Consider the following 10,851-nt stretch of genomic DNA (forward strand, 5'->3'; position numbering starts at 1 on the left):
TACATTTTGGTCTGGCACCAGCCACATGAATCCATCTGGTCGAGGAAAGAAGGTAAAGCTGGAGCATTAGTAGGTCAGGACCCTCTTCTGGATACCTGGGCAGTTGGGCCTGATAGACCTCACACACTCATGTAATGAGGTCTTAGTAAACGTCTGTACAGATTCCAATATGCTTTCTTGGTATTACATATCCACGCAGACAAAAAAGGAGGTTTGTTGGCTAATGAGAACTTCCCAATAAAACATGGATCTGAGTTTGTGTCCCTGTTAAAATGCTGGCTGGAAACCTTCACTGGTAACAGTTATGTATCATGAGGGTCAAAGATCAAGTCCCCCAGTCAGACAGGAAAAATGCTTCTGCAAACTGGAGATCTAAACAGGCTGCACTAACAAACCTGCTATAGAAAAATGGCTTTTACATCCCTTCAGATCAACTTTTACCTAGATAGAAGGAACCCTGTGCAGTTCTTCTCAGTACTCCTCCAACTATAACTCATTTTTGTGATGGGTGCCAACTTTAACAAAGCCTGCAAATCTGCCAGCATTAAAACATAGGTAATCTAAGTCTGTTTTCCCACTGGTATGATTACGTTCCTCTGCCTCCATTCCATATGCTGGTCTAAAGGATATTTCCAAAGAGTTCTCTTTGTTAAATCCAGAGGTAAAAATGATAAGACAAGCTGTCCTGCAAAATAGGACCCCTTTAAACATCCTTCCTTTAGCCCATGAAGAAATCTGCACAGTTGTAAAAAGTTAAATGTTATATAGCACTTTGGTCTTAGCTTTAATGAGCTCTTTACCTATGTTTTTCAGGAAGTAAAGGGTGAAAATTTGCTATTTTTCTTTTTGGTACTAATATAATGGGAGATACTGATTTGTTGTTCCTTATATTGTTTCTGTGGTTTGTTACCCTCCCTAACTTTTCATATGGTTTCAATTCATATGGTTTCAATGCTCCTAATGACAGCTGATCTTGGCAATCTGACAACTGAATTTCTCATGACACCCCTTGGTTAGAGAGGACAAGACTTCAGGTCTCTGGCTAGACAGAGGGACCGAAGTCATTTTGGGGGGGGGGAAATGAGGCAGGGTAGATAGTGATGACAAAGTGATGACAAGTACAGATTCCCTGGAGTGTGGAGACCTCACTTATGAGAGATGGTTACAGGCCCAAGCCTTCTATGTCTTCCCAGGAAATCCTAGTGTTATTGGAAGAAATCTGGTTACCAAAAGTCAGTGCCCTGGTACATTATCCAGGGCATCAGAAAGGGGATTCTGCAGTAGTAAAAGGAAATCACACAGCTGCTGCTACTGCCTGAGAAGCTGCTTTAAATAAGTGGGGCCCCTAAATATTTTATGGACTACTACTGACCCCATCCAAGCAAGTATACTCAGAGGAAGAACAACATCTAACCAAGAAGTTGGATGGAGAACAAAATGCTGAAGGGTGGTTGATCTTGCCAGACAGTAGGATTTTCTTACCCAAAGTTCTGGACAGAACTTTGAGCAACCAGGTGCAACAAGCAACTCACTGGGGAACAACTAAGACTGTGAGCCTTCTTAAGGGACACTACTTTGTTCCTAAATTAGAACAGATAACTGAACTAATAGCCTCCAGGTACTCTGCTGTGCTCAGGTCAACACAAAACAGAGGGAAAAGTCACCCCACCCAGAAGTAAGGACCTGAGGACACACTCCAGGGGAGCACTGAGAGCTAGGTTTCACTGAAGGCATCGCCCCCACACACATACCCCTTAGGTTACAAATATCTCCTAGTTTTCACCAACACTTTTTCAGGATGGGTAGAAGCATTTCCCATGAAACAGGAAACAGCTATGGTTGTGATTAAAAACTTGGTGTACTATCAATAGGATGGGGTTTACTCCATTCAAAATAATGTTTAGAAGAACCCTTCCCTTACTCTCCAGGCTTCACTCTAAAATATCGGCTAAACTTAATAATTGATCCTTACTTACCTTTCTGCAGAACTTACAGACATGGGTAAATGCATAAACTGGTCTGAGAGATACTGCCCCGGCCACTGCCCAGCTCAGATCCAGCCCATCCCTTCCAACCTGGGGATTCCATTTGGGTTAAGAAATTTGTTAAAGAGGGCCTCACTCCCACCTGGAAGGGACCCTACACCATCATCATGACTATTCCCACCATGGAAAAAGCAGACAGGATTCCTGCCCAGGCAAAAACTGTAAAGGGTGAACTCTGTGCAGCTTTGGGAGAAACTTGTGGTTTTTACGCTGATGCAACAGGTCTAATACAGGAGAGCCTCTCTATGTGAGACAAAACATAGAAACAAGAAAGCAAAGGTTGGAAAAATTCCCAGAACTTGTTCCAAAAATTGTTTAATTGGTCCCCATGGCTAACAACTCTGATATCTACAGTCATGGGACCCTTAATTCTACTTCTCTTGGATAAAATCATAGATCAATATCTTCTCAATTATTTTGTAAACTTTGTTCAAAATTGTGTTACTTGGTTAAGCTCATGGTCCTACGGGCCCCAAAGCAATGATTTGATTCCTTGTGCATAAGATCAATGATTTGAAGAATCAATTATTTGATTCCCTGTGCATAAAACTAGTAGCGAATGAAATATGGTATCGGGTCTAAATAATGCCATCTTGTCCTCACCATCCTCTTGGTGTCTTAATAATAATGAGGACTTTCACCCAGTTCCCAAAACTCTAGAGGTAAGCTATATAGATCCTTCTTTGAATTGCCAATGTGTCATATTTAGCGCCAAGACAGTTTTGTCCCAGAGAATGCTTGCCCTATGTGGCCCATGATTGTTCCCTGAGATAGTTTGGTTTGTTTATATATATGACACTTTTGTTAGTTCCCCACTCCAATCAAGTGTTTTTTGCTTTTATCAGCTTTGTGCTAGCTATGTTCAGGGCTGCAAGTTTTGGGGGTACATGAGTCCACTTTGCATTTCCAGCTTGGTAATAATGATTCCCAATTCAACCTCTCAAAATGTGGCTTCTCTATTGCGTGATCAAATTCTCATATAACACTCTCACTGAGCTCAACAGGTGGTATTTACTGGAAGCCATCATGGAACATGTACAAGAACAGGCTCAGACATAAATGAACCCATTACCTCTTCTCACAGCTGTCTGATAAGGTGCTGGTTGACCCCAGGGTGTCTACACCAAGTCCCATCCAGACAATCTAGAATCAGCTAGATTCCCTGGAATAGGACAGTTGGGGGTAGGGAAGCTGGGTCTCAGGTGGGAGTGGCACTTTGCACACATCATCAGCTTCAGGAAGTGCCTCAGGCTCATTTCTAACATGAAGGCCCCTAGTCCCCTACACACTGGTGCCCCCATCTCCCTCCCATGTTCTCCAAAGTCCCATGGCAAAAGTGTGAGCGGTCAGTGCTACCGTCCAGCCCAGGATCCCCTCAGTGAGTCCTTCTCCATCCACCTCCTGCTGAGCTGTTCAGGTCGGTGCTGAGAGCTGCCGGCCAGGCTCAGCATCCCACTCCACACAGGGGAATAGAAGCACCCGGATGCTGCACTTGTGGGCAGAACCAGAAACCAAGCATGTGAGGCTTGGCTGGCCTGCTATTCCAGACAGAGCCTGGAAGAAGAGCCTTGTCCTGCACTGCCAGCACACAGTAGGTCCTCAGGGTGAGCACTGAGTAGGGCTGATCTGGCCGGCCTGTTCCTCCTTGCCTTTTCCTCCCAGGCCTGGGCTGTCGCGGGGTCTTCAGTGTGGATCTGATCTCTCCCTGCAGAGGCTGAGGAGTGCCCCCCCCCAGGGCCAGGTCTGTCCCCTCCTCTTTCCCAGCATGGACCCAGCCTCAGGTTCCTTCTTTGGGTCTCAGTCCCTTTGGAGCTCAGCCAGGGCCACAGAGCCAGGCCTTGGCCATGGGAGCTGTGGACAATGACCAGGGTGCCATGACTCCCTGAGGTTCAGGGCCGGGCACTGCTCAGGTGAAGACAGCAGCGTGGGAGGGCAGGTGGCTCAGCAGCTAGCCAGTGGACTTAGTCCCTTAGTCTGTTTGCTTCTTAGTTTTGTGAGATGACCTGAGTTAATATTCACTAGCAGCCTCCCCAGACCCCTCTCCATCCCCTGCTTAAATACACCTGAGGACAGGGCTGTGTTCCTCAGCCTCTGTCTCCGACACCCCTGGCACAGTGAGCCGTAAGTATGCCCGCCCTCGGGGAGAGCTCAATGGGCCCCCGGGTCCCAGCAGGCAGCAGGCCTGGGCCCCAGGGAGGCAGAGGGGATAGGGCTGGCTGCAGCCAGGCGAGGTCTCATGGTAACACAGGCCCTGTGGTCCTGCCCTCTTCCCAGGCCTCCCAGTTCCTGGGCAGTCTCCTGGTGAGGCATCGGCATGGCAGGAGAGGCCCTGTCCCCAGGCCGGGGAAGTCAAGACTGGGCCACAGCAGTGCCTGGGTTTAAAGGTGCCTCTTGCTACTGACACCACTTCTGGGATGCGGGTTGGTGAGAGGTAGGGGAGAGCAGGGGTTTCTCTGTGTACAGATAGGGTAAGGCCAGAGGGGACGCCAGGGCCCAGGCTCATCCCTATCTCATGAGGAAGACCCCCATGGGGCCTCTGCCTGCAGGCCTCCATGGCTCCCAGGTGCCTGGCCTGCCATGTTTGCCACAGCCGCCCCGTCACTCTTCCTGCAACCAGGTCACCTCCAAGCCTTGCTGTCCACGTCTTCTGACTCTACCTTAGCGTATAGAGAAGGTGGAGTGCTAGGTTCTAGAATTAAATTTCTAGGATAAAGTCCTAGCTCTAAGGCACTTGGCTCTGTCATGAGTTACCGAAGCTGCTTGGGCCTCAGTGTTTCCTCCTAGAAGACTGCACGGTGAGAACTTGGATGTCCCAGGGTGAGCGCTGAGGGAGGACTGGATGAAGGAGGCGCACAGGGTGCTCAGGGTGGTGGTGGCAGCGCTGGTGCTCCACATGAGCTTCGCCTGGGGTCAGGAGGCAGACAGGAAATGTTCTTGTGTGGGGAATGTTTCAGGCTCAGGGGTGGTCCACTGCTCAGCAGGAGCTGGTTTATGCCATGGGGAATGGTGTAGGTATCCAGGAAGCAATTGGCTGGGTCTCGGGTGAGCGTTCACGCACAAGGTAGAGGCCTCCACACGTGTCTGTGCCCGCCTGGTCAGGGTCTTGTTTGTGCTGCTGCTCTTCCTTCAGAGGTTCTCCTCCCACAGTGGAGTCAGGAAGTGAGGCTCAGGGAGGCTCTGCCCAGGGGCCAGCAGTGAGAGGCAGGGCAGCCCACACCAGCGCTTGTTCAGTGCTGGGATCTACCCCACAAGCCTCCGGGCTGCCCAGGACAGCTGTAGGTAGTTCATCCTCTGCTCCTGGATGGAAATGGTGTGGGATGAGGAAGAGGCACTCCCCTCCACTAACAATCCCCATGGCACAGAAACCCACTGCAGTGTCTCCAGGGTCTTCTCTGAAATGGTGGCCTCTGGCAGCACACAGGGGCTTCACAGCTGCCTTCTCTGCAAGTGGCCTCCCTGGCTTCAGGCCTTGGAGAGTCAGGGGCTCCTGCAGAAGACCAAGGAGAGAGCAGGGCTCAGCACGCTGAGGTTTGAAGGAACTGCCTGGGATGCAAATGATCCTGGCTGTAGCCTGATTTCAGCATGAAGGCCCAATCCTGCCACTCAGTTGTTAATGAGAATTTGATCACAAGATAATAGAGAAGTCACATTTTAAGAGGTTGAATCCAGAGTCTTTACTAGAAAGCTGGTGATGGCAGGCAGACTCATGTCCCCCTAAAACTTGCAGCATCCAGTATACTTAATTCTGTTAGGATACCAAACTACGAGTGTACTGGAGTAAAGAATGAGCAGAAAACAATCTCCACAGACCACATCAACTTTAATAGAGAGTCGAAGAGGGATGCCATCGTGCCCTGAGGAGATTCAGGAGACACAAGGTATGGCGCAATGGCAGCAGGGGCCAAGAGGCCTAAATAGGTCATGGTCAGAGGGCAGGGGCACAGGGCGCTCGAGAGATCAGAGTCTCGAGTTCATGGTCCAGGTCTGGCAGGTGCGGGAACCTGTTATCCAAGTCCCGACCCAATGTGCTTCTAGGAATTCAGGCTCCTGTCACCTGGGGGTGGGGGTGGGAACTGAATTTCACCTCTAGAGTTTTTAGAAAGTCCCCATCATCCACCAAGATGCCAAGATGGCACCACTTAGACCCAGTATGTATATCTTATTCTCCACTAGTTTTATAATAGGGATCCAAATAATTGATTCTTCAGCAAGAGGGCTGTTTGGGGGCCCTTGGGACCATGAGCTTAACCAAGTAACGCAATTTTGAACAAAGTTTACAAAACAATTGAGAAGGCATGGACCTATGGTTATGTCCAAGAGAAGTAGAATTACAGACCATGTCTGTAGATGTCAGTGTTGTTAGCCATGGGGACCCATTAAACTATTTTTGAAACCATTTCTGGGAATTTGCCCACCTTTGCTTGCTTGTTTCCATGTTTCACCATAGAGAGACTCTTCTGTATTAGACCTATTGCATCAGCATAAAAACCACAAATTTCTCCAAAGCTGCACAGACTCCACCCTTTTGAGTTTTTGCCTGGGCTGATCCCAGCTGCAACCTGAGGAGTATCCAGCTGTCAGACTTGGCACAGTATGACCAATACTGGTCAGGAGGCTTTGAACTTCAACATAACCAGCGATCCTTTCCCAGGTCAGACTGGCTAAGGTTTACAAACCTATGCATCATAGAATGTGTCACACAAAGTAGGCTCCAGGGAAGTAGTTGATAGAAAAGGTGAAGAGTCAGTACAATGCATAAGTCTTAGTTTCAGCAGATCTGATGTGGTGTGTACCTTCCTTCCTGTATCAGCAGGTTGTAGCAGCTTGTAGTATAGCCAGGCAAGAATCCCGTCTACTTTCACCATGGTGGGAATGGTCATGATGATGGTGTAGGGTCCCTTCCAGGTTGGAGTGAGGCCCTCTTTAACAAACTTCTTAACCCAGATGGAATCTCCAGGTTGGAGATGGGTTTGATCTGAGCTGGGCTGTGGCAGTGGCAGTGTCTCCCAAACCTGTTTGTACACCTCTTGCTGAGTTGTCTGTAAGTTCTGCAGAAACTTAAATAAGAAAGCATTATTAAGTTATCCTACAGTAGGGGCCTGACTTCAGTGAAATCTATTGCCCAATGTCCCCTGGATTGCTTCCTCTGAGCATGCTGATTTGGGTGGCAGATTGGGGTCAGGAACAGTCAATAAAATATTTAGGGCCTCACTTGACTTAAGGCTGCTTCTTGGGCAGTTGCAGAAGCAAAAATCATGTGATTCTCTTTAACTACTACAGAATCCCCTTTTTGATGCCCTGAATAATGTAGCAAGGTGATGATAACACTAGAATTTCCAGCAGACATCGAAGCTTGAGTCTGTAACCAAATACATCCATTGTTACGTAGTTGCTTAAGGAGTTCATATGCCATATAACCTCCTCCAGGCCAGCAGATGGAATGAAGACAGAGGCCAGGTGATCAAACCAGTAGGAAAACAAACCCATTCCACCTAGGTTGTCTGGCAGATTTGCAGGCTTTGTTAAAGTTGGCACCCATCACAAAAATGAGTTATAGTTGGAAGAGTACTGAGAAGAACTGCACAGGGTTCCTTCTATCTAGGTAAAAGTTGATCTGAAAGAATGTAAAAGCCATTTTTCTACAGCAGGTTTGTTAGTGCAGCCTGTTTAGATCTCCAGTTTGCAGAAGCATTTTTCCTGTCTGACTGGGGGACTTGATCTTTGACCCTCATGATACATAACTGTTACCAGTGAAGGTTTCCAGCCAGCATTTTAACAGGGACACAAACTCAGATCCATGTTTTATTGGGAAGTTCTCATTAGCCAACAAACCTCCTTTTTTGTCTGCATGGATATGTAATACCAAGAAAGCATATTGGAATCTGTACAGACGTTTACTAAGACCTCATTACATGAGTGTGTGAGGTCTATCAGGCCCAACTGCCCAGGTATCCAGAAGAGGGTCCTGACCTACTAATGCTCCAGCCTTACCTTCTTTCCTCGACCAGATGGATTCATGTGGCTGGTGCCAGACCAAAATGTACTGCCTTTTAGTGCCTTTAGCAGATACTGGGGGCTGGGCTTTTTGTTAACTTTGAACTATCTCCCATTTGACAACCCTAGCATTTTACTACCCACTATAACAACTGACTAATAGGTAAGGGTGTAAGTTATGGCCCCATATGGGCATTAGATAAGCATGCTTATGTACTTTTTTCTGATGACCTCCTGGCTTTACTTTTGAAAGGACAAGCACAAAGTGACTCCATTCAGGATCTGGCACCCTCACCTCTTATCTGAGCAGTTTTTTTTCCAACTGCCTCTGCATGATCCCTCATTGCCAAGATCCCTAGCTGTCAGGACAAGCTTGTCCAGTGGCTGACTTCTTGCTAGGATAATGTCCCAGTTAGCATTTTTGCTTGCTGTGAGGTTGACATGTCCCAGTTGAATCCTACATTGGATGAAGATAACTGACAGGTCAAATGAGAATATGTACCAATAGCCCCTTTTGTTTCCAATTGGAACAAAAAGGAGACCAATAGAAATAGTTTTAAAGTAGGGCCTACCTGGAACTTATTAAGAATCAAAGTTGAATCTGACCAACTTGTAAGCGTCTCCATCCTTCTATAGGCCTGCTACAAAAGATCAAATCTGTAAAGGCAAAGCTAAGTAGTAGTCATGATGAGAGTTTTGAAACAGCCACTGAGTAAACAATCAAGTTAATTTTTCACTGAATATAGCACTTTATAATATTAAGATTGAAATAGTTGTTATTAAGGTGATCCTTTGTTGTCTTAATTTTTTCCTTTCTCCACTTTGAAGCAAATATTTAAGATACTTCTTCCCAAATTCTTTTTACCCAAAGGAAATTTTTTTTCTCAATTCCCTTTCCAAAGCCTTTCTTTTTTTTATTTAACAGAAATTTTTGGTTGGTTGTGAGGCTTGAGTTCTAGGCCTGGGCATGTCCCTCAGCTCTTCAGCTCCAGGCTAGAACTGTACCATTTGAGCTACAATACCACTTCCAATTTTATGGTGGTTTATTGGAGGTAAGAGTCTCATGGACTTTCCTGCCCAGGCTGGCTTTGAACCCTGATCCTCAGATCTCAGTCTCCTCAGTAGCTAGGATTACAGACATGAGCCACCTGCACCGGGCCTTTCCAAAGCTTTTCTTTCATTCCTAACTTCTTTTTTTTATACTCCTTTGCTGTAAGTTACTTTTTTTTTTGTCAGTACTCTGGGCCTGGGCGCTGTCCTTCAGCTCAAAGCTAGCACCCTACCACTTGAGCCACAGTGCCACTTTGCCTTTTTTCTGCTTATGTGGTGCTGAGGAATCGAACCCAGGGCTTCATGCAGGTGAGGCAAACATTCTATCACTGAGCCAACTTCCTAGCCCTGCTTTAATTTACATTTTTAATAACTGTTTTAAAACCTTTTAACTAAAGTTCCTTTTAATGCAATGTAACAATCCTTTAAAACATTTGTTAACACCTATATCTGATGACCTTCTTTACAGTTTGAGTTTAAGTCTCCCCATTTTCTCCCTAACTTGGCTGTTGGTCACAAGCAACACAGATACTAGTTTAAAATGAAGTAAAAAAAAAACAAATGATTTTAGAAAATATCAATACTAAAAACAAAATCACCATACAAAACTGAAAAGACTACTTTTTCTTACCTCATGCTGATAGTTTTTTGTATTAAAATACCAGATTATCTTGAACATATTTACCCATACACAAACACACACACACACACACACACACACACACTTGTGCATAAAGGTCTTAAAGAGCACTTAGGTTTTAAAAATGAATATTGGCTGTATGTTTTCTGGAATTCTAGTGACAAGATATTTTTGCTGTTAGCACTATAGAACCATATGGTCAGTGTTAGATAAACAAAAACTTAAAAACAAATACTTTGCCAACAAACAAACAGAATCTCTTACTCTTACTGATAACCAAGACCTGGATGTTTAGATAACTGTGCTAACATGTCACATTAGCATACAAATTGGCCTTGAATACTTCATAGATGGGTGGAGGAGTAAGCTTGATGGAAGAGTTGGGGTTGCATGAAACTAAACCTTCATTCTATTTTTCACCCATTTTTAGACTAAAGCATTTTACATACCAATTCACACTAGCATTTCCAAATCCCTGGGGGGTACATTGGGAGGCAGTGTGCTTACTATGGGAAGAACCATTTTTCTAGAGACAGAGCCAAGTACAGTTGGTGCAGGCACTATAAGAGCAGAGTGAGACAAAGAAAAGCTAGTGCCACCACAGAAAGAGAGACTGCACAGAACACAGATGGACAAACAGACAAAATGACACCAGATGTCTTCCAGAGACCAGATGGATGTCCTTCTCTGGAGCACCTGACAAGAAACAATCCTCAAAAACCAAATTCAGGAAGACCAGACAAGTTATCTCACCATGAGTTAACTTAGCACAACTAAACCAAAACCCTCTACTGAGGTCTGAAGCCTTGATGGCCTGTTGGGAGGGTAGTTATCACATCTCATCCCCTTCCACAACAGTGCAGGAAGATGGATCTCCAGAAACAGAAACAGAGAAAAACAGAAACACAGACTTACCTCCAGAGGTCTCCTTAGGCATGTCACCTGCTGTTGGAGTGGAGGAAGGGCTGCAGGGCCCTGGAATATCTCTTTTTTTTTTTTTTTTTGTCGGTCGTGGGGCTTGAACTCTGGGCCTGGGCGCTGTCCCTCAGCTCTTCAGCTACAGCGCCACTTCCGGTTTTCTGGTGGTTTATTGGAGATAGGAGTCTCACGGTCTTTCCTGCC

General features: G+C 46.0%; 1 protein-coding gene across 2 annotated transcripts in view; it reads left to right on the forward strand.

Moving 5' to 3' along the window:
- The first annotated feature begins 4,051 nt into the window (after positions 1 to 4,051).
- The window catches only part of LOC105986366 (alpha-1-antitrypsin-like), a 36,088-nt gene continuing 29,288 nt past the window's right edge, over positions 4,052 to 10,851 (forward strand). For both annotated transcript variants that reach the window (XM_013017281.1, XM_013017260.1), the window contains exon 1: positions 4,052 to 4,166. The gene's annotated coding sequence lies outside the window, so the exon portion shown is untranslated. The remainder of the gene's footprint in view (positions 4,167 to 10,851) is intronic.

The sequence above is a fragment of the Dipodomys ordii genome, unplaced genomic scaffold, assembly GCF_000151885.1.
Source record: "Dipodomys ordii isolate 6190 unplaced genomic scaffold, Dord_2.0 Scaffold2, whole genome shotgun sequence".
Lineage (NCBI taxonomy): Eukaryota > Metazoa > Chordata > Mammalia > Rodentia > Heteromyidae > Dipodomys > Dipodomys ordii.